The sequence below is a fragment of the Schistocerca cancellata genome, chromosome 5 (assembly GCF_023864275.1).
Source record: "Schistocerca cancellata isolate TAMUIC-IGC-003103 chromosome 5, iqSchCanc2.1, whole genome shotgun sequence".
In the NCBI taxonomy this organism is placed as follows: Eukaryota; Metazoa; Arthropoda; class Insecta; order Orthoptera; family Acrididae; genus Schistocerca; species Schistocerca cancellata.
Window position 1 is genome coordinate 101,984,080 of NC_064630.1, and position 22,994 is coordinate 102,007,073.

General features: G+C 44.5%; 1 protein-coding gene across 1 annotated transcript in view; it reads right to left on the bottom strand.

Moving 5' to 3' along the window:
• The window catches only part of LOC126187371 (uncharacterized), a 1,107,325-nt gene extending 1,095,322 nt beyond the window's left edge, over positions 1–12,003 (bottom strand). Inside the window, exon 1 of the mRNA XM_049928416.1 lies at positions 11,927–12,003. The gene's annotated coding sequence lies outside the window, so the exon portion shown is untranslated. The remainder of the gene's footprint in view (positions 1–11,926) is intronic.
• Between the last annotated feature and the right edge of the window lie 10,991 nt (positions 12,004–22,994).

A 22,994-nucleotide genomic window follows, 5' to 3' on the forward strand; every position in this document is an offset into this window, starting at 1 on the left:
CGACCGCGCGATCTTAGCACTGGCCGAACGGACGACCGTGGTGCTGAAGGTCAGATCGCATGTCTGGGTTGCCACCTCCCTGGTAGTCCGAGGAGAGGCGAGGACAGTACTGTATTTCCCCGCTGGGAGCAGCGTGGGCTTCCTACTAGCCAATAGCTTGCGAGCAGCCGAGGTGGACACTTTTTCTTTGACCCGAATTTCTTGGATACAGCGTTCTTCCTTATAGACAGGACAGTCGCGGGAGGATGCGGCATGGTCACCCTGACAGTTCACACAACGAGGAGACGGAGGTGGACAGTTACCCTCATGGGCATCCCTGCCACAAGTGACACATTTAGCCGCATTGGAACAAGACTGTCGAGCGTGATTGAAACGCTGACACTGGTAGCAGCGCGTAGGTGTCGGGACATAGGGGCGAAAAGAAATAACCTCGTAGCCCGCCTTGATGCGCGATGGCAGCTTAACACTATCAAAGGTCAAGAAAAGTGTCCGGGTCGGTACAAGGTCATTGTTGACCTTTTTCATGACCCTATGGACAGCCGTCACGCCCTGCTCAGCGAGGAAAGATTGAATCTCCTCGTCAGTCAATCCGTCGAGGGATCTAGTATAGACCACACCACGAGACGAATTCAAAGTTCGGTGAGCCTCCACCCGGACAGGGAACGTGTACAGGAGTGTGGCCCGAAGCAGTTTTTGTGCCTGAAAGGCGCTCTCAGTTTCTAGTAATAAGGTACCGTTACGCAACCTGGTACAAGATTTGACAGATCCGGCTATGGCATCTACGCCCTTCTGAATAACGAAAGGGTTGACAGAAGAAAAATCCTTTCCGTCCTCAGATCGAGAAACGACGAGGAACTGTGGGGCAGGCGGTAGGACTTTTGTCACTGTTGGCTGGTCATGTTTCCGTTTTTGGGCAGAAGTCGAGAGAGATGGAGTGAAATCCATTGCGGAGGAATCCCCCATGATTGCCAGCGTTTCCGATGGCGCGCTCCTTCCTTGTGGGGACCCTCTCAGAGGGCACTCCCGCCTTAGGTGAATGTTTACACCTCAGGTCACACCTCCCGAGAAACAGATGGAGGGACCAATCGGCATGGTCAGAAGGTATCAGCTCAGGCAATCACCCCTCCCTGGGCCTGGCCTTTACCAGGGGGTACGTGCGTGCCTTACATGTCTACACAGGGCGGGGAATTACGCGTTACCCCGTCACCGGCTACGCGTGCGAACGCGTGGGTCGGCCTTCAGGCATGCACAGGAAGGAAGGAAGAAGAGGAAAAAGAAGAGAGAGAGGGAGAAAGAGGACAGACTGTCTCCAACGCCGAGGCGGAGACCAGAGAAGGCAAGGAGAAGAAGGCAATGAGAAGGCAAGGAGAAGAAGGCAATGAGAAGGCAAGGAGAAGAAGGCAATGAGAAGGCAAGGAGAAGAAGGCAATGAGAATGCAAGGAGAAGAAGGCAATGAGGAGGCAAGGAGAAGAAGTCAAGGGAAAGAATAAGGAAGACAGTGAGGTGGAGAAGAGCAAAGAAAGGAGCCAACCAAAGGAAGGAAGAAACGAGAAGTGAAAAACCAAAAAGACCACAAATATAGGTCGTGGAACCGTCCGTCTCCGGACGCAGGCGCTAACTACCCCCGTGAGGGGGATGGACTCCTTTTAGTCGCCTGTTACGACAGGCAGGAATACCTCGGGCCTATTCTAATCCCCGGACCTGCAGGGGGGGTTGAGCGCATTGTTGTGGCCAAGATAGACACGAAGCCCACGCCTAATATAGTAGTACAAGTTTATATGCCAACTAGCTCTGCAGATAATGAAGAAGTTGATGAAATGTATGATGACATAAGAGAAATTATTCAGGTAGTGAAAGGAGATGAAAATTTAATAGTTATGGGTGACTGGAGCTCGACAGTAGGAAAAGGAAGAGGAGGAAACGTAGTATGTGAATATGGATTGGGGCTAAGAAATGAAGGAGAAAGCCGCCTGGTAGAATTTTGCACAGAGCGTGGTTCAAGAATCATGAAAGAAGGTTGTATACATGGATGAACCCTGGAGATACTAAAAGGCTTCAAATAGATTATATAATGGTAAGACAGAGATTTAGGAACCAGATTTTAAATTGTAAGACATTTCTAGGGGCAGATGCGGACTCTGACCACAATCTATTGGTTATGACCTGTAGATTAAAACTGAAGAAACAGCAAAAAGGTGGGAATTTAAGGAGATGGGACCTGGATAAACTGAAAGAACCAGAGGTTGTACAGAGTTTCAGGGAGAGCGTAAGGGAACAAATGGCAGGAATGGGGGAAAGAAATACAGTAGAAGAAGAATGGGTAGCTTTGAGGAATGAAATAGTGGAGGAAGCAGAGGATCAAGTACGAAAAAAGACGAGGGCTAGTAGAAATCCTTGGGTAACAGAAGAGATAGTGAATTTAATTGATGAAAGGGGAAAATACAAAAATGCAGCAAGTGAAGCAGGCAAAAAGGAATACAAACGTCTCAAAAATGAGATTGAGAGGAAGTGCAAAATGGTTAAGCAGGGATGGCTAGAGGACAAATGTAAGGATGTAGAGGCTTATCTCACTAGGGGTAAGATAGATACTGCCTACAGGAAAATTAAAGAGACCTTTGGAGAAAAGAGAACCACTTGCATGAATATCAAGAGCTCAGATGGAAACCCAGTTGTAAGCAAAGAAGGGAAAGCAGAAATGTCGAAGGAGTATATAGAGGGTCTATACGGGGGCGATGTTCTTGAGGAAAATATTATGGAAATGTAACAGGAGGTAGATGAAGATTAAATGGGAGATATGATACTGCGTCAAGAGTTTGACAGAGCACTGAAAGATCTAAGTCGAAAAAAGGCCCCGGGAGTAGACAACATTCCATTAGAACTTCTGACAACCTTGGTAGAGCCAGTCCTGACAAAACTCTAGCATCTGGTGAGCAAGATGTATTAGACAGGCGAAATTCCCTCAGACTTCAAGAAGAATATAATAATTCCAATCCCAAGAAAGCAGCTGTTGACAGATGTGAAAATTACCGAACTATCAGTTTAATAAGTCACAGCTGCAAAATACTAATGCGAATTCTTTACAGACGAATGGAAAAACTGTTAGAAGCCGACCTCGGGGAAGATCAGTTCGGATTCCGTAGAAATGTTGGAACACGTGAGGCAATACTGACCCTATGACGTACCTTAGAAGAAAGATTAAGGAAAGGTAAACGTACGTTTCTAGCATTTGTAGACTTAGAGAAAGCTTTTGACAATGTTGACTGGAATACTCTCTTTCAAATTCTGAAGGTGGCGGGGGTAAAATACAGGGAGCGAAAGGCTATTTACAATTTGTACAGATAGCAGATGGCAGTTATAAGAGTCGAGGGACATGAAAGGGAAGCAGTAGTTGGGAAGGGAGTGAGACAGGGTTGTAGCCTCTCCCCGATGCTATTCAATCTGTATTTTGAGCAAGCAGTAAAGAAAAGGAAAGAAAAGTTCGGAGTAGGTATTAAAATCCATGAAGAAGAAATAACAACTTTGAGGTTCGCTGATGACATTGTAATGCTGGCAGTGACAGCAAAGGACTTGGAAGAGCAGTTGAACGGAATGGACAGTGTCTTGAAAGGGGGATATAAGATGTACATCAAGAAAAGTAAAACGAGGATAATCGAATGTAGTCGAATTAAATCGGGTGATGCTGCGGGAATTAGATTAGGAAACGAGACGCTTTAAAGTTGTAAAGGAGTTTTGCTATTTGGGGAGCAAAATAGCTGATGATGGTCGAAATAGAGAGGATATAAAATGTAGACTGGCAATGGCAAGGAAAGCGTTTCTGAAGAAGAGAAATTTGTTAACATCGAGTATTGATTTAAGTGTATGGAATGTAGCCATGTATGGAAGTGAAACATGGACGATAAATAGTTTAGACAAGAAGAGAATAGAAGCTTTCGAAATTTGGTACTACAGAAGAATGCTGACGATTAGTTGGGTAGATCACGTAACTAATGAGGAAGTATTGAATAGGATTGGGGAGAAGAGAAGTTTGTGGCACAACTTGACCAGAAGAAGGGATCGGTTGGTAGGACAAGTTCTGAGGCATCAAGGGATCACCAATTTAGTATTGTAAGGCAGCGTGGAGGGTAAAAATCGTAGGGGGAGACCAAGAGATGAATACAATAAGCAGATTCAGAAGGATGTAGGTTGCAGTAGGTACTGGGAGATGAAGAATCTTGCACAGGATAGAATAGCATGGAGAGCTGCATCAAACCAGTCTCAGGACTGAAGACCACAACAACAACAGTACTTTTTTTATGATTTTCTTCTTTTTGGTAGTAACTAAAGTTCATATTTAGCAGTTTATAATGGTAGGTGTCGTGGAGTGTCTTCTAGTTGTTTTGTTCACGTTAGGTTTCGATACTAGTTCGGCTAGTTTTGTGTTCTTGGTATCGCTGTCTTTGTTTGAGCTATATAGGTTAACTGGAATTTGCGGTACTGTTTTTTATGGTTTTGTATGTGTTTGGGGGGTGGGCAAAGGCAGGGGGTCTTGGTTCGTTATTTTCATTTCAGCTGGATAGGTCAAATGAAATATTCAATTTCAGTTTTTTCGTGTGTGTTATCTTTCGGTTTTGTTTGTTTTTGAATGGCGACGTTATTCTTATTGTTGTCTATTTAACCTGTAAATGCCCTAAACGTCCTGCTTCCCGTGGTTGTCCCGTTAGCTTTATTTTATTGCAGGAGTGAAGTATTTCGCATCGGTTGTATCTTTGTTTGCGGGCGTTTGCGGGCTAAAAGCGACACTATGGTCGCCATACTGTATATTTCTGGAAACAAGAACCAAAGCAGGCCTCTTCGTGGCCAGCACTGTTTGTCTGCTAGCAACCACCCTCCAGATGACTGCTACACTCCTACAGCCGTTTCCTCTTTCCGAAAAATGCAATGCCCAGTGTATACGAATGCATGGCGTCTGTGCTTTCGGGCAATGGATCCACCTTACTCAGTGTAGATGCACAAGTAAGTTCGACCCCTTGTGGGAATCTCACAGATTTAATATGGAGGAAATGGAGATGGACTGCGGGTAGGTGGCCCTCGATGGGAATGTAGATCGGCCGTGAGGCGTACCGAGATAGTCCACGTAGTTGCAATAACACTGTATCCCGGATGGTGCAGTGACTAACGCAGATGCCTAGTAAGCAGGAGATCCCAGGTTCGAATCCCAGTCTGGCACACATTTTCACTCGTCGCCGCTGATTCCACCTAATGTCCCGATGCAGCTGACAGCAGTAGTAATTTTCCTTTCCTTTTTTGCATGTCTTCCCTTCTCCACATTCAATTTACATATACACATCAAAAAAAGTTTCGCATAATCTCGGTTCCGAGAGTTCCGGAACCTGTACAGAAAATAGAAATAGAGATCAACATAAACATCATTTTCAGCCTTTTATTGCTCATGAAAACCACACATTGCATGTTGTACCACCATACAGCGAGACCTTCAGAGGTGGTGGTCCAGATTTCTGTACTCACCAGTACCATTAATACCCAGTAGCACGTCCTCTTGCATTGCTACATGCCTGTATTCGTCATGGCATACTATCCACAAGTTCATCAAGGCATTGTTGGTCCATATAGTCCCACCCCTCAACAGCGATTCGGCGTAGATCCCTCAGTGTGGTTGGTGGGTAACGTCGATCATAAACAGCCCCTTTCAATTCATCCCGTTCACTTTCGATCGGGTTCATGTCTGGGGAACATCTCGCCACTCTAGTCGATCGATGTCTTTATCCTGAAGGAAGTCATTCACAAGATGTGCACGACGGGGGCGCGAATTGTCATCTATGAAGAAGAATGCTTCGCCAATATGCTGCCGATATGGTTGCACTATCGGGCTGAGGATGGCATTCACGTATCGTGCAGCCATTACAGCCCCATCCATGACCACCACCGTCGTACGTCGACCGCACATAATGCCACCCCAAAACAGCAGGGAACCTCCACCTTGCTGCACTCGCTGGACAGTATGTCTAAGCGTTCAGCTTCACCAGGTTGCCTCCAAACACGTCTTCGACGATTGTCTGATTGAAGGCGTATGCGGCACTCATCGGTGAAGAGAACTTGATGCCAATCCTTAACTGTCCATTCGGCATGTTGTTGGGTCCAGCTCTACCGCGCTGCATGGTGTCGTGGTTGCAAAGATGGACCTCGCCATGAACGTCGAGAGTGAAGCTGCGCATCATGCAGCCTATTACGCATAGTCTGAGTCGTAACACGTCCTTTGGGTCCACGAAAAACATTATTCAACATGGTGTCGTTGCTGTCAGGGCTCCTCCGAACCATAATCCGTAGGTAGCGGTCACCACTGCAGTAGTAGCCCTTGGGCAGCCTGAGCGAGGCGTTTCATCGACAGTTCCTGTCTCTCTGTAGCTCCTCCATGTCCGAACAACATCGCTTTGGTTCACTCCGACACGCCTAGACACTTCTGTTGTTGAGAAACCTTCCTGGCACAAAATAACAATGCGGACGCAATCGAACCGCGGTATTGACCGTCTAGGCATGGTTGAACTACAGACAACAAGAGCCGTGTACCTCGTTCTTGGTTGAATAACCAGATTTGATCAGCTGTCGGACCCCCTCCATCTAACAGACGCTGCTCATGCACGGTTGTTTACATCTTTGGGCTGGTTTAGTGACATCTCTGAACAATCAAAGGGACTGTGTCTGTGATACACTATCCACAGTCAACGTCTGTCTTCATGAGTTCTGGGAACCGGGGTGATGCAAAACTTGTTTTCACGTGTGTTTTGCGACCTAGTTAGATGACCATGCCGTAGCTATTCATGGCTGGGCCAAACTCTATCGAAAGACCACAAACAGAGAAAGTGCGATATCGATGAATTTATTACCGATACAAAAGCAATAGTGCATGTTACTAGTCAATATGCAAATCACTGGAACCCTTCAATATCTACAAGGCACAGTGCCTGTAACTTTGTTTAAAGAATACAATGTTGTTTTAGTTCAGTGATCAATGGTTTATTTGACATAGTAAAATAATTTTTTAATATCAGTACACTATCAGTTATTTCATATCTTTTAATATCATTTCGTGAGTATGAGACAGTTATTTATTCTTTGATTTATCTCTTTATGTTATTTGGTTTTGTTAACGACAGCCATAGCAGTGGAACATTTTTAATGCAATCAGTTGTGAGCTCTAAGCCCCAGTTATTACTTGAATACTGGTAAATTAATTCCTCCAGGGGATTTTTCATTTAGGCATGAACTTTAGCGTTTGGGTTCTGAGGACATCAATTAACTTTTAATTGATTCAATGCCTGATTGTGGGAGCCACGAATGGGTGATGCCGGGTATATTAACTTGTAGAAAGCCTCCACTTGTTCTCAGCTAGACAAAAAACGTACCAACGGCCAGCCCATCAAATATTCAGGACACTCGTATAAAATGTGTAATTAGACAGTAGATGTCACAGGATGCGGAATAGCCAATACAAAAAAGGTGGGGGGTACTATTTTGTCGTTATAGAATTAGCAACAACAGAATCGGTTGGTAAAGAGATCTCAATGACATCGAATGTGGACTAGTCACTGAGTGTCACGTGGGTAATACATACATCAGGTTCATTTCAACCCTTCTAAAGCCTCGCATGTCAGCTTCGGCAGTGTGGTTGTGAGGTGGGAACGCAAAGGAACAACTGAGCTAAACCAAGACCAGGCAGATCTCATATTCTGATGGACAGGGAACGTCCCATCATAGCAGATAGTGGTTGCAAAAATTCACATGAAATCATCGGAAAAATCACTCGTGAGTAACAGACTGCTACCAGCAGTTCAGCCAGCACAATGACTGCCCGAAGGAAGTTAAAAATAATGGCATGCAGCAGTAGATTAGCTCTCCTTAAGCCACACGTTTCTGTGCTCAGTACTAAGTGACGCTTCAGGTGGTGTAAAGTGCTACGCCACTGGACAGTGGATGACTGGAAACGAGTGACTTGGAGTGACGAATCACGCTGTACCCTGTAGCAGTCCGATGGAAGGGTTGGGACTGGCAAATGCATGAAGAATGTTACTATCAAGCCTAGTGCCAGCACTGAAGTATGAAGAAGATGATGTTAGTATGGGGGTCTTTTTTGTGGTTAGGGTGTGGCTCCTCATTGCGCTGGAGAACACGCTAAAAGCGAAAGGTTATGAACTAAGTGTACAGCATTGTGCACTGTACACAAGGGAGGTACATTTCGGAAACTATTATTGATTGCATCAGCATGATAATGCGCCTTGCTTAAAGCATCATCGAGTCAAACGCAATGGTTTCTCAATAGCACATTCCCAAAATGGACTGGAATGAACCCACTGTAACACCTTTCGGATGAGTTAGATTTCGATTGCGCTCCAAACCCCATCGTCCAACATACAACGTTGCGAAATACAGTTATCTAAAACATCAGAGACTGATGTAGGGACTGACTAACAATAAAGTACTGTAATGTAATGAAATGCGGCTAAATAGATATGATACCGTTAGACTAGGCTACTAGCGATCAGTCGTTAAACAAGTACAACCAAGTATTTAAGGAGCTTCTGTCGGGCGCGGTTTACTTTGGGGAGATCATATACACCTAGCCCTGCGTTAGGCAGACCAGATACTCAAATTTACAGAAGAATTCTGAGGAAATGTAATTCACGTATGTAAATAGTTGCTTATAAAACGCTGATTCGTTTAACTCCTGTGAAATGGACTGACGGAAGGAATAGAAGAGTTTCAAAGGAGAACTGCGCAGTTAGTCACGGTTTTTTTCATTCAGTTTGGGTACTGAGAAGCTCAATAAACTGTATTGGGAGATAGACAAGACTGATTTCACTCAAAGTCCTTTCAAATCATTTACGCGCGTCATCTGTAAGTCCTTTGCAAATCAAAGACGATTCGACACTAAAGGGGTAAATCTTTGGCACAAGAACGGGCAGGTATCTCTTAGGGAGGTGCGAAAACTTTGACTGGTGCCGGACAGTCAGAGAAATGAGTGCCTGTTTTTCAGTTGGATTCCTGATGCTTTTCCAGCATGTTGCTCTCTCTTGATTTAGAGACTTGTCTTGTGCATTTGAGACGGACGCGTTCGACCAGCGAGTTCAAGTAGTACGGTGAGACAGGGCAGCATACAGCCTGTGTTCATGAGATTGAAATTCACGCTTGCTTTAATGTTAAGTAGAATTATCCTCTTTTCTTGCTGCAATTTGAATTCGAACTTGGTATGGAAATCATTACGCCTTTGTTCACTCTTTTGATCTCATACCCCCCTTGTAAAACTCTACCAGCCCGTAGGCATAGCGCCACCAGATATTCGTCGCGAAGTGACTGCAGATGTGGAGAGAACTAATAAAGCTTATCAGCAGAACCATCCAGCATATGAGCATATTCCAGCAGCCCTAAGTCTGAGGTTCAGAAGAAGTTTTATGAAGAGCACTTCGGCGTTGCAAACAACAGCGATCTGAGAATAACTCGACGTGGCCACCCCTTGGGGAACCCTCCCATCTGGCTATGAACAGTATTGGATCGTTTGGGGGTGACACTACAGCCTTCGTTCGGGATTTGGAAGATCCATAAATGGTACTTCCCTGTGAATATTACTAGCTCTGAATGCGGAGAATAACACGCTATAGAACATCTACTGGTCTGTAAACTATGACCTGCATATTGCACAGAAGAAGATTTTCTTCTCGCGAGCCCTAGAGCAATTAATGTTGAAATATTTTGGGCTCAGTAGTGTAGCTCAATAGTTCTCTCTATCTTTGGTTTTTAATGGTAATTAACATATACAGTATTTGCTTCTGACTCGAATAAATAGTAATGAGTGGTCGCCAGAACAAGTAGTATTCGGTATTAGGTTTTAATTTAACGATTCGTGGATGTAAGTTATTTACGAACAGCTGATTTCACTCATAAGATCGTGCTTCAGAAGCTTGTAACCTTATTTTGAATTTACCTTGTTCTATGATGTCCGGTAGAGACGTTATAATGTTTTAGCTAATAATTGTATTTATCCATGACGACTTTCCTTAACTTGCTTTTCCAGACATACTGCATTTTTCATACGTTTGGTTTTCGCGAATTTATCTTCCACCTCTTCCTTTCTGCACGAACTACACCATGTGTTCAGTACTCTGCACGTTTCACACAAATGTATTCCACTCACTCACAGATTAATAAGGAAAAATGTTATCGAAAACAAGACGGATTGTGTATCGTGAAAGAACTTCTAGAGCTCTCGTGTGAAAGGCGATTCACAACACAAAAAGTCGCAAAACAATCAAGGCTAGCATCGCAATATTCACATTATCTATACAGTTCAAATGGAGACTCGATACTCATTTACGAGTACATCTTTATATTAGCGGTAAATCGAAACGGTCATCACAAATACTTTAACTATTTATAGGGAAGAAACGAATCTAATAATTTTAAAAAAATCTCTTCAGCTGAAGACCGCTGCACCAAGGATGAATAAAAAACTTTTGTGATAAAGAAAAAGTTAAGTCAATGAATTATCAGTATTACAAGTCCAGACGAAGCAGACGTCCATTTTGTTTGTCATCCGCAGCACAGATTACAAACACAATTTATTCCAATATACGGTGGCCAGGCGGCTCTAGGCGCTTCAATCCGGAACCGCGTTACTGCTACGGTCGCAGGTTCGAATCCTGCCTCGGGCATGGATGGGTGTGATGTCGTTAGGTTAGTTAGGTTTAAGTAGTTCTAAGTTCTAGGGGACTGATGACCTCAGAATTTAAGTCCCATAGTGCTCCAAGCCATTTGAACCATTTTCTCCCAATATAAACGAGTACATGACAACCAATAAAAAAATTAAAATCGCGCCAGCAGACGTAATTCATAGCGGAGGGGAGACAGTACACTTAGGCTCACAATGAAACATCACCCACTTACCTCATATTTTGAGGAGAATAAAGCACACTTTCAGGATGTCAGCCCCACTGCAGCCGCCTAATACTGAAGATCGGAGAACTATAAAGTAAGTGGTTTGTGAACTAATGTTTTGACACTGGTAACATGCTTTGTTCATTGTATCCAAGTGCACGCTTCCTGACCTGTAGCTGGTGTCAGAGATCACTTTGTTTCGAACATTTTCATGTTGCGAGTCACAAACACGGTGTAAATTAACGAAACGGATTAGTGTTTCGTAAAAGAAGTAGCATAGCGCTATCTAATAATTAACATCGCACATGCGCATTAAACTCTTTGTATTGTGACGCTGTCGCTGTTAAATTGAAGTACATTTGCAAGAGATGCCCTGTTCTTCAACGTGATAGGTAGGATTTAATTGTGAATCGAAAATCGTTATCTTTATTACATAAGAGATCTCGGTTGCTTCATTTTGATTCTGAGGCGTGTATACGGCTGCAGAATATCAATAAGACAATATTATTAAAATAATGGTTAAAGTATATGTGCGTGAGGCTGACATACAAAGTTCTCATATTACATGCTGTTTCTCTTGTAGAATAACATACATTTTTCGACCAAAATTTCAAAACATATTGAGCAGATGTGTTCACCTCCTCCGTCCTCTACTCTCGCCTTCAACATCCAGCGACTCTGATGTACAAATGCAGATCTGATGTATAAGTCGGAACTACATCGAAAAACAGGTGTATGATTATTTTAAGAAACGGTTGAGAACTGTTTGCTATGCGTTTGCTGAAATGACCTACAGGGAATGCAGCTCACAAGCGTAACTTCAAAGACATCTTATACCGTTGTGTTGAAGTCACGAACGCAAAAGCACTTGAGAAAATACGGAAGGGCATCAGCAGTACCCACTGGGACATAAGCGCGAGATACTACGAAACAATGAAACAGAAACTAAAACCACAAATAGACAGACAGAATTAGAAACGGACGTAAGTGCGCAGGAATTACCTTCGTTCGCAGGAATTTGCGTGCGTCGGACTCGCGGAATGGCTGCGCTAGCGGAACAGGGGCGGTGCTGGGAACCTGCAACATCAAAAGTGGTTGATGTAACGCAGCCACTGAGCCACCTACTGATGGGTGTATTTGTACAGCAAACAGTGGGGAGGAGTGGCGAGTTCCGAAAGTAAGAACCGGTAAAATTCCACCAAACAGCGACTGATATTCGAGATATTACAGGTACATGCACTGAGTAACGAACACAATGGCAATGGAGAAACACAGAAGTCAGGCTCCGAGAATGTCTACGCGTCTTCTCTGTACAGTCAAAAGGGAGCGGGCCACTTCCCAATGTTATTACAGTCCTCCGTCAGTAGTGACAATGCAGTAAGCACAGGGTCCAAGGAGTGTTTCTGTTTCATAAAATGAAGTAACACTTTATGGAATATTGAATAACATTACATTTTTTTTCAGATCCCAACAACAACGAGCAAATAGGATTGGATGTCATGACTGACTGGTATAATTTAGAACATGTGTGTACTACATATATAGAATACAAACCCAAGTTCATTAGAATGCATGGACATCCGTTACCACCTCCTAAACGAACTGCTAAGCTTTGTTAGCATTTTCAAAAAGAGGTCAGTGCAACTGTTCCAAGGAATTTGGAGCTGTTTCCTATAAATAAATGAAAAATGCAGTCTAGCTAAGCCATGCAACAGTTTTCACACAATTTCGAAGTTTTTGGCATATAGCTCAGAATTGCTATATGGATGTCGATGGAGTTTACACCTCTGCACGGCGTAACTGTAACGAAAGTCTTTTGTTATATAACAATGTGGTGATTCGATGGCAGGGTCTGGGTACGGCGAATGCTGGGTGAACGTCATCTGTCAGCGCGTGTAGGGCCAACAGTAAAATTCGGAAGCGGTGGTTTTATGGTGTGGTCAAGCTTTTCATGGAGGGGGCTTGTTGTTTTGGGTGGCACTATCACAGCACAGGCCTGCACTGATGTTTTAAGCACCTTCTTGCTTCCAACTGTTGAAGAGATGTCGATCGCGCTTTCAACACGGTTGAGCACCTGTTCATAGTGCATTGCCTGTGGCGGAGTGGTTACATGACAATAACATCCCTGCAATGGATTGGCCTGCACAGAGTTGTTTTGTGCATTCACCAACAAACAGCACTGGACAGAAAAGGGGTACCACTGATCACGAATCCAAAAGTTACACTAATGAACGAAAAGGAAATAATTACCAATCGCCAGCCCACTAGGACAATTTACATCCAAAATCCTGTACATGATGATGGGAAAGAAAAACACGTATTGTTAAACACTGACGTGGCAACTGAAGGTTGTCACTTTTTTTTGTTTTTTTTTGCCACTAATTTTAAATGAGTGTGTACTGATAAAGAAAACTGAGAAGTCACTCTTACCCTATGTTTATTATTAAATTTTGACAAAAACGATCGATTAAGGAATTGAAAATATGCAATCAAACTGTATATTAGTATTGAACTTCGTTATGTAAACAATGACTTTCAGTGACCTCATCGAAACATCATAAAAGAATTTAGAGAAAAAGCCAGCATTTTTTACTTTGCAATTACTTATTTTGCAAACTGTATTTCAAATTATTGTCTGAACAACTGAGCCTTTTTCTTACTGACTAGAACAGAAATAAATAATATAATACGTACCAAATCAAACAGCCATGTGCTCCAAGCTATACGCATAATAAATAAAACTTCAGCACTCTTAATTTGTGCATTTCTTAAGATTTGAATTTTTTCCAGTTATTGATTCTCAAACTTGAAAACTGAAATTGCTCTACTTTACTCATATACTGAAACCTCTGTTGTACAACAGTTAACTGAAAGTAGACGCAGGCTAAATCTCTTAAAAGAGAAATTATTCATTAATAAACTGCCTGTAACTATTCAATTTGTTTCTTATGACACTTGGTTAGCATATTAGGGAAAAAAATGAACAAGGACCCTGCTTGGTAACAATGTCTGAGGACAAGGAGGACACAATCGCCCTGAGTTTAACTGATTATTATTTAAATAAATTTTATCAATCAGATCACATTAGTTGTGCTGCTTAGTTGTCCGTTAATACATTCTACCAACGAACAGTCTTACTTCAGTGGTGTGAATTCAACGAAACTCGGAGTCGACGACGAATCTGTGTTGCCGGAACTGCTGCTGTTGTTGAAGACGGTAGCATCTTGTGGAGCAAGGCTAATTACAGGAACGGGAAATCGTAATTAATACAGCCTCTTCCCCCAGTTCACTGTCCGTACTCCTGCTATTAGATATCTGGCCGGCGCACGTACATGATGCCGCCGAAACGGTACTCTCTACTGCGAGAGCGTTAACACCATACTTCCGCACACTACAAGCGCTGGAACCCGTCTCTCGCTCTCTCCGCGAGCTCTGCGCAACAACCCCTTACCCAAAGATTTTACAACGCACAAGCACTGCTGTTATCGTTGCTAGTCGATGCACATAACAATTCCGTTGGCTTTCTCCCAGAGCTTAAAAGTTTCACAGTAAGGCACAGATAAATACAATGAAATGTCAACAGACTTCTACCTAAATTTACACATACAGTGAAGCAATGCCCTTACTTATTAAAACAAAGCATTTAAATTACAAATACTTACATACAACTCAGCAAAAAAATTTATATATTGAGAGCATGCGTCTTGCATTTTCGGTGTTACAAGGCTAAGAAGCTTATGTCCACGGATTAGCATGGTTTTAGAAAACATCGCTCGTATGAAACCGAGAACTATGGATGATGGGCAACAGGTAGATTCCGTATTTCTGGATTTACGGAAAGCATTTGACATGGTGCCCCATTGCAGACTGTCAACTAAGATAAGAACATTTGGAATAGGTTCACATATCTGACTTGTACACTTCTTAAATAACAAGGCCCAGTATGTTATCCTCGACGGCGAGTGTTCATCAGAGACAAGGGTATCGTCAGGAGTGCGCCAGAGAAGTGCGCTAGGTCCTCTGTTGTTCCCTAAATACATAAATGAATTGGCAGACACCATGGGCAGCAATCTGCGGTTCTTTGCTGATGATGCCGTGGTGTACGGTAAAGCGTCGAAGTTGAGTGACTGTAGGAAGATACAAGACGACTTAGACAAAATTTGCAGGTGTTGTGACGAATGGCTGCTAAATGTGAAAAAATGGAAGTTAATGCGGATGACTTGGAGGAATATACCTGTAATGTTCGGGTACAGTACTACTAGTGTCCTGTTTGACACAATCAAGTCGTTTAAATATCTGGGCGTAACGTTGCATAGCGATATGAGGTGCAAAAAGCATGTGAGAACTGCGGTAGAGAAGGCGAATGTTCAACTTTGGTTTATTGGGAGAATTTTAAAAAAGAGTGGTTCACCCATAAAGGAGACCGCATACAGGACTCTGGTGCGACCTGTTCTTGAGTACTGCTCGAGTGTTTGGGACTCATACCAGGTCGGATTGAAGGAAGAAATCGAAGCAATTCAAAAGCGGGCTGCCAGATATGTTACCAGGAGGTTCGAACAAAACGTTAGTGTTACTGAGATGCTTCCGTAGTTCAAATGGGAATCTCTGTAGAGAAGGCGACGTTCTTTTCGAGAAACACTATTGAAAAAATTTAGAGGCGCAGCATTTAAAGCTGACTGCCGAACGATTCTACTGCCGCCAACAAACATAGCGTGTAAGGATACGAGAAATTTGGGCTCACAGGGAGGCGTACGGACAGAAGTTTTTCCCTCCCTCTATTTGCGAGCTGGGGGACAAACGACAAGTAGTGGTACAGGGTACCCTATGCTAGGCTCCATACGATGGCGGAGTATCTATATACACTCCTGGAAATGGAAAAAAGAACACATTGACACCGGTGTGTCAGACCCACCATACTTGCTCCGGACACTGCGAGAGGGCTGTACAAGCAATGATCACACGCACGGCACAGCGGACACACCAGGAACCGCGGTGTTGGCCGTCGAATGGCGCTAGCTGCGCAGCATTTGTGCACCGCCGCCGTCAGTGTCAGCCAGTTTGCCGTGGCATACGGAGCTCCATCGCAGTCTTTAACACTGGTAGCATGCCGCGACAGCGTGGACGTGAACCGTATGTGCAGTTGACGGACTTTGAGCGAGGGCGTATAGTGGGCATGCGGGAGGCCGGGTGGACGTACCGCTGAATTTCTCAACACGTGGGGCGTGAGGTCTCCACAGTACATCGATGTTGTCGCCAGTGGTCGGCGGAAGGTGCACGTGCCCGTCGACCTGGGACCGGACCGCAGCGACGCACGGATGCACGCCAAGACCGTAGGATCCTACGCAGTGCCTTAGGGGACCGCACCGCCACTTCCCAGCAAATTAGGGACACTGTTGCTCCTGGGGTATCGGCGAGGACCATTCGCAACCGTCTCCATGAAGCTGGGCTACGGTCCCGCACACCGTTAGGCCGTCTTCCGCTCACGCCCCAACATCGTGCAGCCCGCCTCCAGTGGTGTCGCGACAGGCGTGAATGGAGGGACGAATGGAGACGTGTCGTCTTCAGCGATGAGAGTCGCTTCTGCCTTGGTGCCAATGATGGTCGTATGCGTGTTTGGCGCCGTGCAGGTGAGCGCCACAATCAGGACTGCATACGACCGAGGCACACAGGGCCAACACCCGGCATCATGGTGTGGGGAGCGATCTCCTACACTGGCCGTACACCACTGGTGATCGTCGAGGGGACACTGAATAGTGCACGGTACATCCAAACTGTCATCGAACCCATCGTTCTACCATTCCTAGACCGGCAAGGGAACTTGCTGTTCCAACAGGACAATGCACGTCCGCATGTATCCCGTGCCACCCAACGTGCTCTAGAAGGTGTAAGTCAACTACCCTGGCCAGCAAGATCTCCGGATCTGTCCCCCATTGAGCATGTTTGGGACTGGATGAAGCGTCGTCTCACGCGGTCTGCACGTCCAGCACGAACGCTGGTCCAACTGAGGCGCCAGGTGGAAATGGCATGGCAAGCCGTTCCACAGGACTACATCCAGCATCTCTACGATCGTCTCCATGGGAGAATAGCAGCCTGCATTGCTGCGAAAGGTGGATATACACTGTACTAGTGCCGACATTGTGCATGCTCTGTTGCCTGTGTCTATGTGCCTGTGGTTCTGTCAGTGTGATTATGTGATGTATCTGACCCCAGGAATGTGTCAATAAAGTTTCCCCTTCCTGGGACAATGAATTCACGGTGTTCTTATTTCAATTTCCAGGAGTGTATGTAGATGTAGATGTAAGGGCTTCCCGACGAAATGTCTGCAGCACACTGGAAGAAACCTTGGCATATTTGAATTTGATGGGTCTCTATGATACCACCCTGTTAGTTAATGATCAACAGAGCCACCCTCGTCAGTATGCAAATGTGACCACTATTCGAGCTTAGTCTGTATAGTACGAATTCTTTCATGGAACAATTTCCCTGGACCAGTTTTCCTGGGTCAAACACATGAAACTAACACTGCTATTTGCTTTACCTACAACTGAGGCTCTGTTGTCGTTTTTCTCCATTTGCTTAGTTACACTACAGTTGCGATAACTCTTGGTATGGTGCCCAGGTTGTTTCGAGTGCGCTGCGGAAGTTTCCCTTGGAAGCCCTTACACATCCTTTCCGTAGTCCCGATCTCTCCGTTTTATGGGTACCTTGAAGAAAGACATTCCTGGCCGTCGATTTTCTTGGGAAGAAGAGGTGCACGCTTGCTTAGTGTTTTTATCTGTCTCTTTTTCAGCCGGCCGCAGTGGCCGAGCGGTTCTAGGCTCTTCAGTCTGGAACCGCGCTACCGCTACGGTTGCAGGTTCGAATACTGGCTCGGGCACGGATGTGTGTGATGTCTGTAGGTTAGTTAAGTTTAAGTAGTTCTAAGTTCTAGGGGACTGATGACCTCAGATGTCAAGTCCCATAGTCGTCAGAGCCATTTGAACCATTTTGTCCCGTTTTCATTGGACTGCCTCTTATATTTCTACACTTCTGTATGGTAGGGAATATGTTGTTCTTTTCATTTTTCAAATAGCTCCCATACAGTCCAACTTTTGCAAACCCAGTCGAATCAGTCAATAACAACATCGACTGCATACGAAAAGAACTGGAATTCTGTGAGGAACACCTTTTGGCTTTTAAAGAGTTGATTACTGAGATATTAAACTTTGGCTCAGTCACATATAATTGTCGATAAATCAGAAGTCAAACGAGTGTTTGGAAAAGACAGTCCTATCTGTAGATTAAATTTATGAGAATCTTGACGTAGAATGTCTGATGTTAAATCGTCAAATGTCGGACTAAATAGTATTCCTCTTACACTAAGGTTACTTTCCTGAAGTCCGTTTTCATCGAGTATTTTTCTGTTTTTTGTGACTTATTATTAATTCACTTCTGGTGGAAAAAGTATCAGCGGCGTTAATATTCCCATTCTCTATCAGCCAAATAATACCTAATGTTGAAACTATTCTTTAAAGGTAGGTAAAAAGAACTCTTGTGAAAGTATATGAAGATAGTAACTGTTCTCGAAAGAACAGATACCATTGATGACCGTGCAGCTTCTCTAGAATAAATGATAGTTAATTGAAACCCTCAGCTGCCGACAGGTGTTGTTAATACACCTTGATGGAGACAGCTGAAAATGTGTCCCCCGACCGGGCCTCGAACCTGGGATCTCCTGCTTATATGGCAGACGCTCTATCCATCTGAGCCACTGAGGACACAGATGAATAGCGCGACTGCAGGGACTTATCCATTACAAGCCTCCCGTGAGACGCACATTCCCAGCTGTCCACAATGTACACACGTAATGTTCCTAATAGATATTTACCCATCCACTCATTAATCGCGCCAACTAAGGTGACGATTCCCATATGAGTTCGGGCAACGTGTGCGCATTCTCACAGACGAAGGTCAATGGCTGGGTAGCCTTTAACTATATATGAAGATAGTAACTGTTCTCGAAAGAACAGATACCATTGATGACCGTGCAGCTTCTCTAGAATAAATGCCATGTAAGCAGGAGATCCCGGGTTCGAGTCCCAGTCAGGGGACACATTTTCAGCTGTCCCCATCAAGGTATATCTACAACACCTGTCTGGAGCTGAGGATTTCAATTAATTATCATCTATAGTAAAAGGATTCCTATTTGTGCTACTAATTTAATGGTTTTCAGATCAAATTTTAATATAAAAGTTCTGTTGAGTCATGTGTCTGTTTATAGTAGATATCCACGGCCTTCTTTCACCTCGATTTAATGTTGCCAAATTTACTGACAGAAGTGGTTTGTAACCAGCAGATGTCGAAATGCGAACATGTAGAAAGAGAGAACAACCTGCTTCCTTTTCGACGTATTTTTACTTTTCATCACGTCGTTCTGAGCTGACCATTTCTAGAGGATAGCCTGGGTACGTGATTCTAGGATCACTTTAGGACTAAGAGTCAGATTTTCATTGGAGAAACTACATATTACAGTGCCGAACCAGACAATTTCAGAGAAGAATCTCACCCACAAAAATGTTGGTTCTACGCTCAAGCTGTCCTTTTTTTCCCTGTTTTGCTTTCTCCTCATATTAGCAAAATGATTTACATCTTAATTACCGAAACATGACGCCAAGCCTCCGTGTATACGCGCAGCGAAGTAGGCGTTCGGCTATTAGTAGCGGCCATTAAGAGAGGAACGGAGGCGAGAGCGCGAGGGCAGTTAGGCGGGCTTAAACAGTGCTCGGGGGCGAGATCAGCAGCCGGCCGACCAGCCAGCTATGCGTAAACACCGCGTTAGCAGGGCCGCTCGCGCAAATTTGTAAACGCGAGCAGATTTCCGCTCGCGCAAAAAGCGACGGCTCGGCTGCTCGCGGCGCGCTCTCATTCGTCACGCGGGGTTACTGTTGGGGTTTGGGTTGGGAGGCTGGGGGTTGTCATTAGGGTGGGGGGTGGCGGCTCTCCCCAGGCTGCTGCACGGCTCGGTGGTAGCGGTTTTTTGTAGCGTAAACTCGCCGTGACGTCTCAAATTAGGAGGGGAGAGGTCATACCCGGAGCGCACTCTAGACACTGAAACGCCGCGAAGACTCCACACTTTCCCACTTATTACGGAGATCTTTCTGGCCACTGGCGGGAAACGAACATCATGCAGCACAGGTACGGAAGAGGGGGGCGTCTGGTTTGGGGCGTACAGTACTCAGGGTAACAGTATCGGTTTACTCCCAGTCTGTCTGTTTTCCAGATGACATGTCTGTCGCTATACATATGAGAGTGGATCGATACCTCCTTAGCTTGTACTGCTAACTAACGTCGTACAGAAACGAAAGTAAATACAGGGTACGCTCTAAGCAGATGAGACAGATCTGTTAATGTTAACAGCACAAATGAACGATACACCACGTCAGACAGGAGCACTGTTACATTACTCGCTCATCAGTGTGGGATCCGTACCAGGTTGGATTGACAGATGAGATAGAGAAGATCCAAAGAAGAGCGGCGCGTTTCGTCACAGGGTTATTTGGTAAGCGTGATAGCGTTACGGAGGTGCCGGCCGCGGTGGTCTAGCGGTTCTGGCGCTGCAGTCCGGAACCGCGGGACTGCTACGGTCGCAGGTTCGAATCCTGCCTCTGGCATGCGTGTGTGTGATGTCCTTAGGTTAGTTAGGTTAAAGTAGTTCTAAGTTTTAGGGGCTGATGACCTCAGATGTTAAGTCCCATAGTGCTCAGAGCCATTTGAACAATTTTTTTTTGCAACCATAATGAACAGGGCTACAGCGTACGCAGTCTCATTCTTCACAGTGGCACGGCACTTTGCCCGACGATCAGTACTGCGTGTTCTGTTTATGACACTATTATCGATATTGCCTAATTTGTCTTAACTAACTTCTTCAGCTATTTACTTAATGTGACTTCTGTATCACCAGGCTCATTGATAGAATACCTTCGTAAAGGTTTTATTGAGTATTTATTTCCGTATGTATGTCAATGTAACTAACCAATCGATACACTTTCAAAAATGATGCCTGATGGTTGGTTGGGGAGGAGGAGGCTAAACAGCGAGGTCATCGGTCCCATCGGATTAGGGAAGGAAGGGGAAGGTGGTCGGTTGTGACCTTTCAAGGGAACCATCTCAGCATTTGCCTGAAGCGATTTAGGGAAATAATGGAAAACCTAAACAGGATGGCCGGATGCGAGTTCGAACCGCCGTCCTCCCGAATACGAGTCCAGTGCTGCGCCACCTCACTTGGTCAGTGTTCTGTAAAAGAATGGAAAAGTTCAAGCTTTACTAGTAATACTGTTTCATACATAGGTAAGTTAGGTTTGTAATCACGTAAGACCTGTAGGAAAGTCCCTCCACTACGAAACTGGCTTTGCAGGAATGGAAAAGGTGGATTTGGTGGACGAACTGCAATAGTTAGTCCATGGCTACCAGGCAAAGATCCGGATCTCGTGAAATGAACGAGGTAAGAAATGCAGCAAGATTATTTTAAGGAGATATGGAAAAAATTGGGCTCATTATTCATGGCATTCATTGGTTAGCACTCAAAGACATTGTACTGTAATTGTAAACTGTCGAAGCTGCATTGGTAAAGTACCGGAACTTCAAGCGCTGATAGAAAGCACCGAAGCTGAAATCGTTATAGGTACGGAAAGCTGGCTGAAGCCAGAGCTAAATTCTGCCGAAATTTTTACAAAGGCACAGACGGTGTTAGGAAAGGTTAGATTGCATGCAACCGGTGGTGGCATGTTTGTCGCTGTTAGTAGTAGCTTATCCTGTAGTGAAATAGAAGTGGATAGTTCCTGTCAATAAGTATGGGTGGAGGTTACACTCAACCACCGAGGTAGGTTAATAATTGGCTAATTTTACCGACCTCCCGACTCAGCAGCATTATGGCAGAACAAGAGAGAAAATCTGGAATACATTTCACATAAATTTTCTCAGCATGTTATAGTCTTAGGTGGAGATTTCAATTTACCAGATATAGACTGGGACACTCAGATGTTTAGGATGGGTGGTAGGGACAGAGCATTCGAGTGACATTATACTGAGTGCACTATCCGAAAATTATCTCGAGCAATTAAACAGACAACCGACTCGTGGAGATAACATCTTGCACCTACTGATAACAAACAGACCCGAACTTTTCGACTCTGTAAGCGCAGAACAGGGAATCAGTGATCATAAAGTCGTTGCAGCATCCCTGAATATGGAAGTTAATAGGAATATAAAAAAAGGGAGGAAGGTTTATCTGTTTAGCAAGAGTAATAGAAGGCAGATTTCAGACTACCTAACAAAAAAAAATGGCTCTGAGCACTATGGGACTTAACATCTGTGGTCATCAGTCCCCTGGAACTTAGAACTACTTAAACTTAACTAACCTAAGGACATCACACACATCCATGCCCGAGGCAGGATTCGAACCTGCGACCGGAGCGGTCACGCGGTTCCAGACTGAAGCGCCTTTAACCGCACGGCCACACCGCCCGGCGACTACCTAACAGATCAAAACGAAAATTTCTGTTCCGACACTGACAATATTGAGTGTTTATGGAAAAAATTCAAGGCAATCATAAAATGCGTTTTAGACAGGTACGTGCCGAGTAAAACTGTGAGGGACGGGAAAAACCCACCGTGGTTCAACAACAAAGTTAGGAAACTACTGCGAAAGCAAAGAGAGCTACTCTGCAAGCTTAAACGCAGCCAAAACCTCTCAGACAAACAGAAGCTAAACGATGTCAAAGTTAGCGTAAGGAGGGCTATGCGTGAGGCGTTCAGTGAATTCGAAAGTACAATTCTATGTACCGACTTGACAGAAAATCCTAGGAAGTTCTGGTCTCACGTTAAATCAGTAAGTGGCTCGAAACAGCATATCCAGACACTCCGGGATGATGATGGCATTGAAACAGAGGATGACACGCGTAAAGCTGAAATACTAAACACCTTTTTCCAAAGCTTTTTCATAGAGGAAGACCGCACTGCAGTTCCTTCTCTAAATCCTCACGCGAACGAAAAAATAGCTGACATCGAAATAAGTGTCCAAGCAACAGAAAAG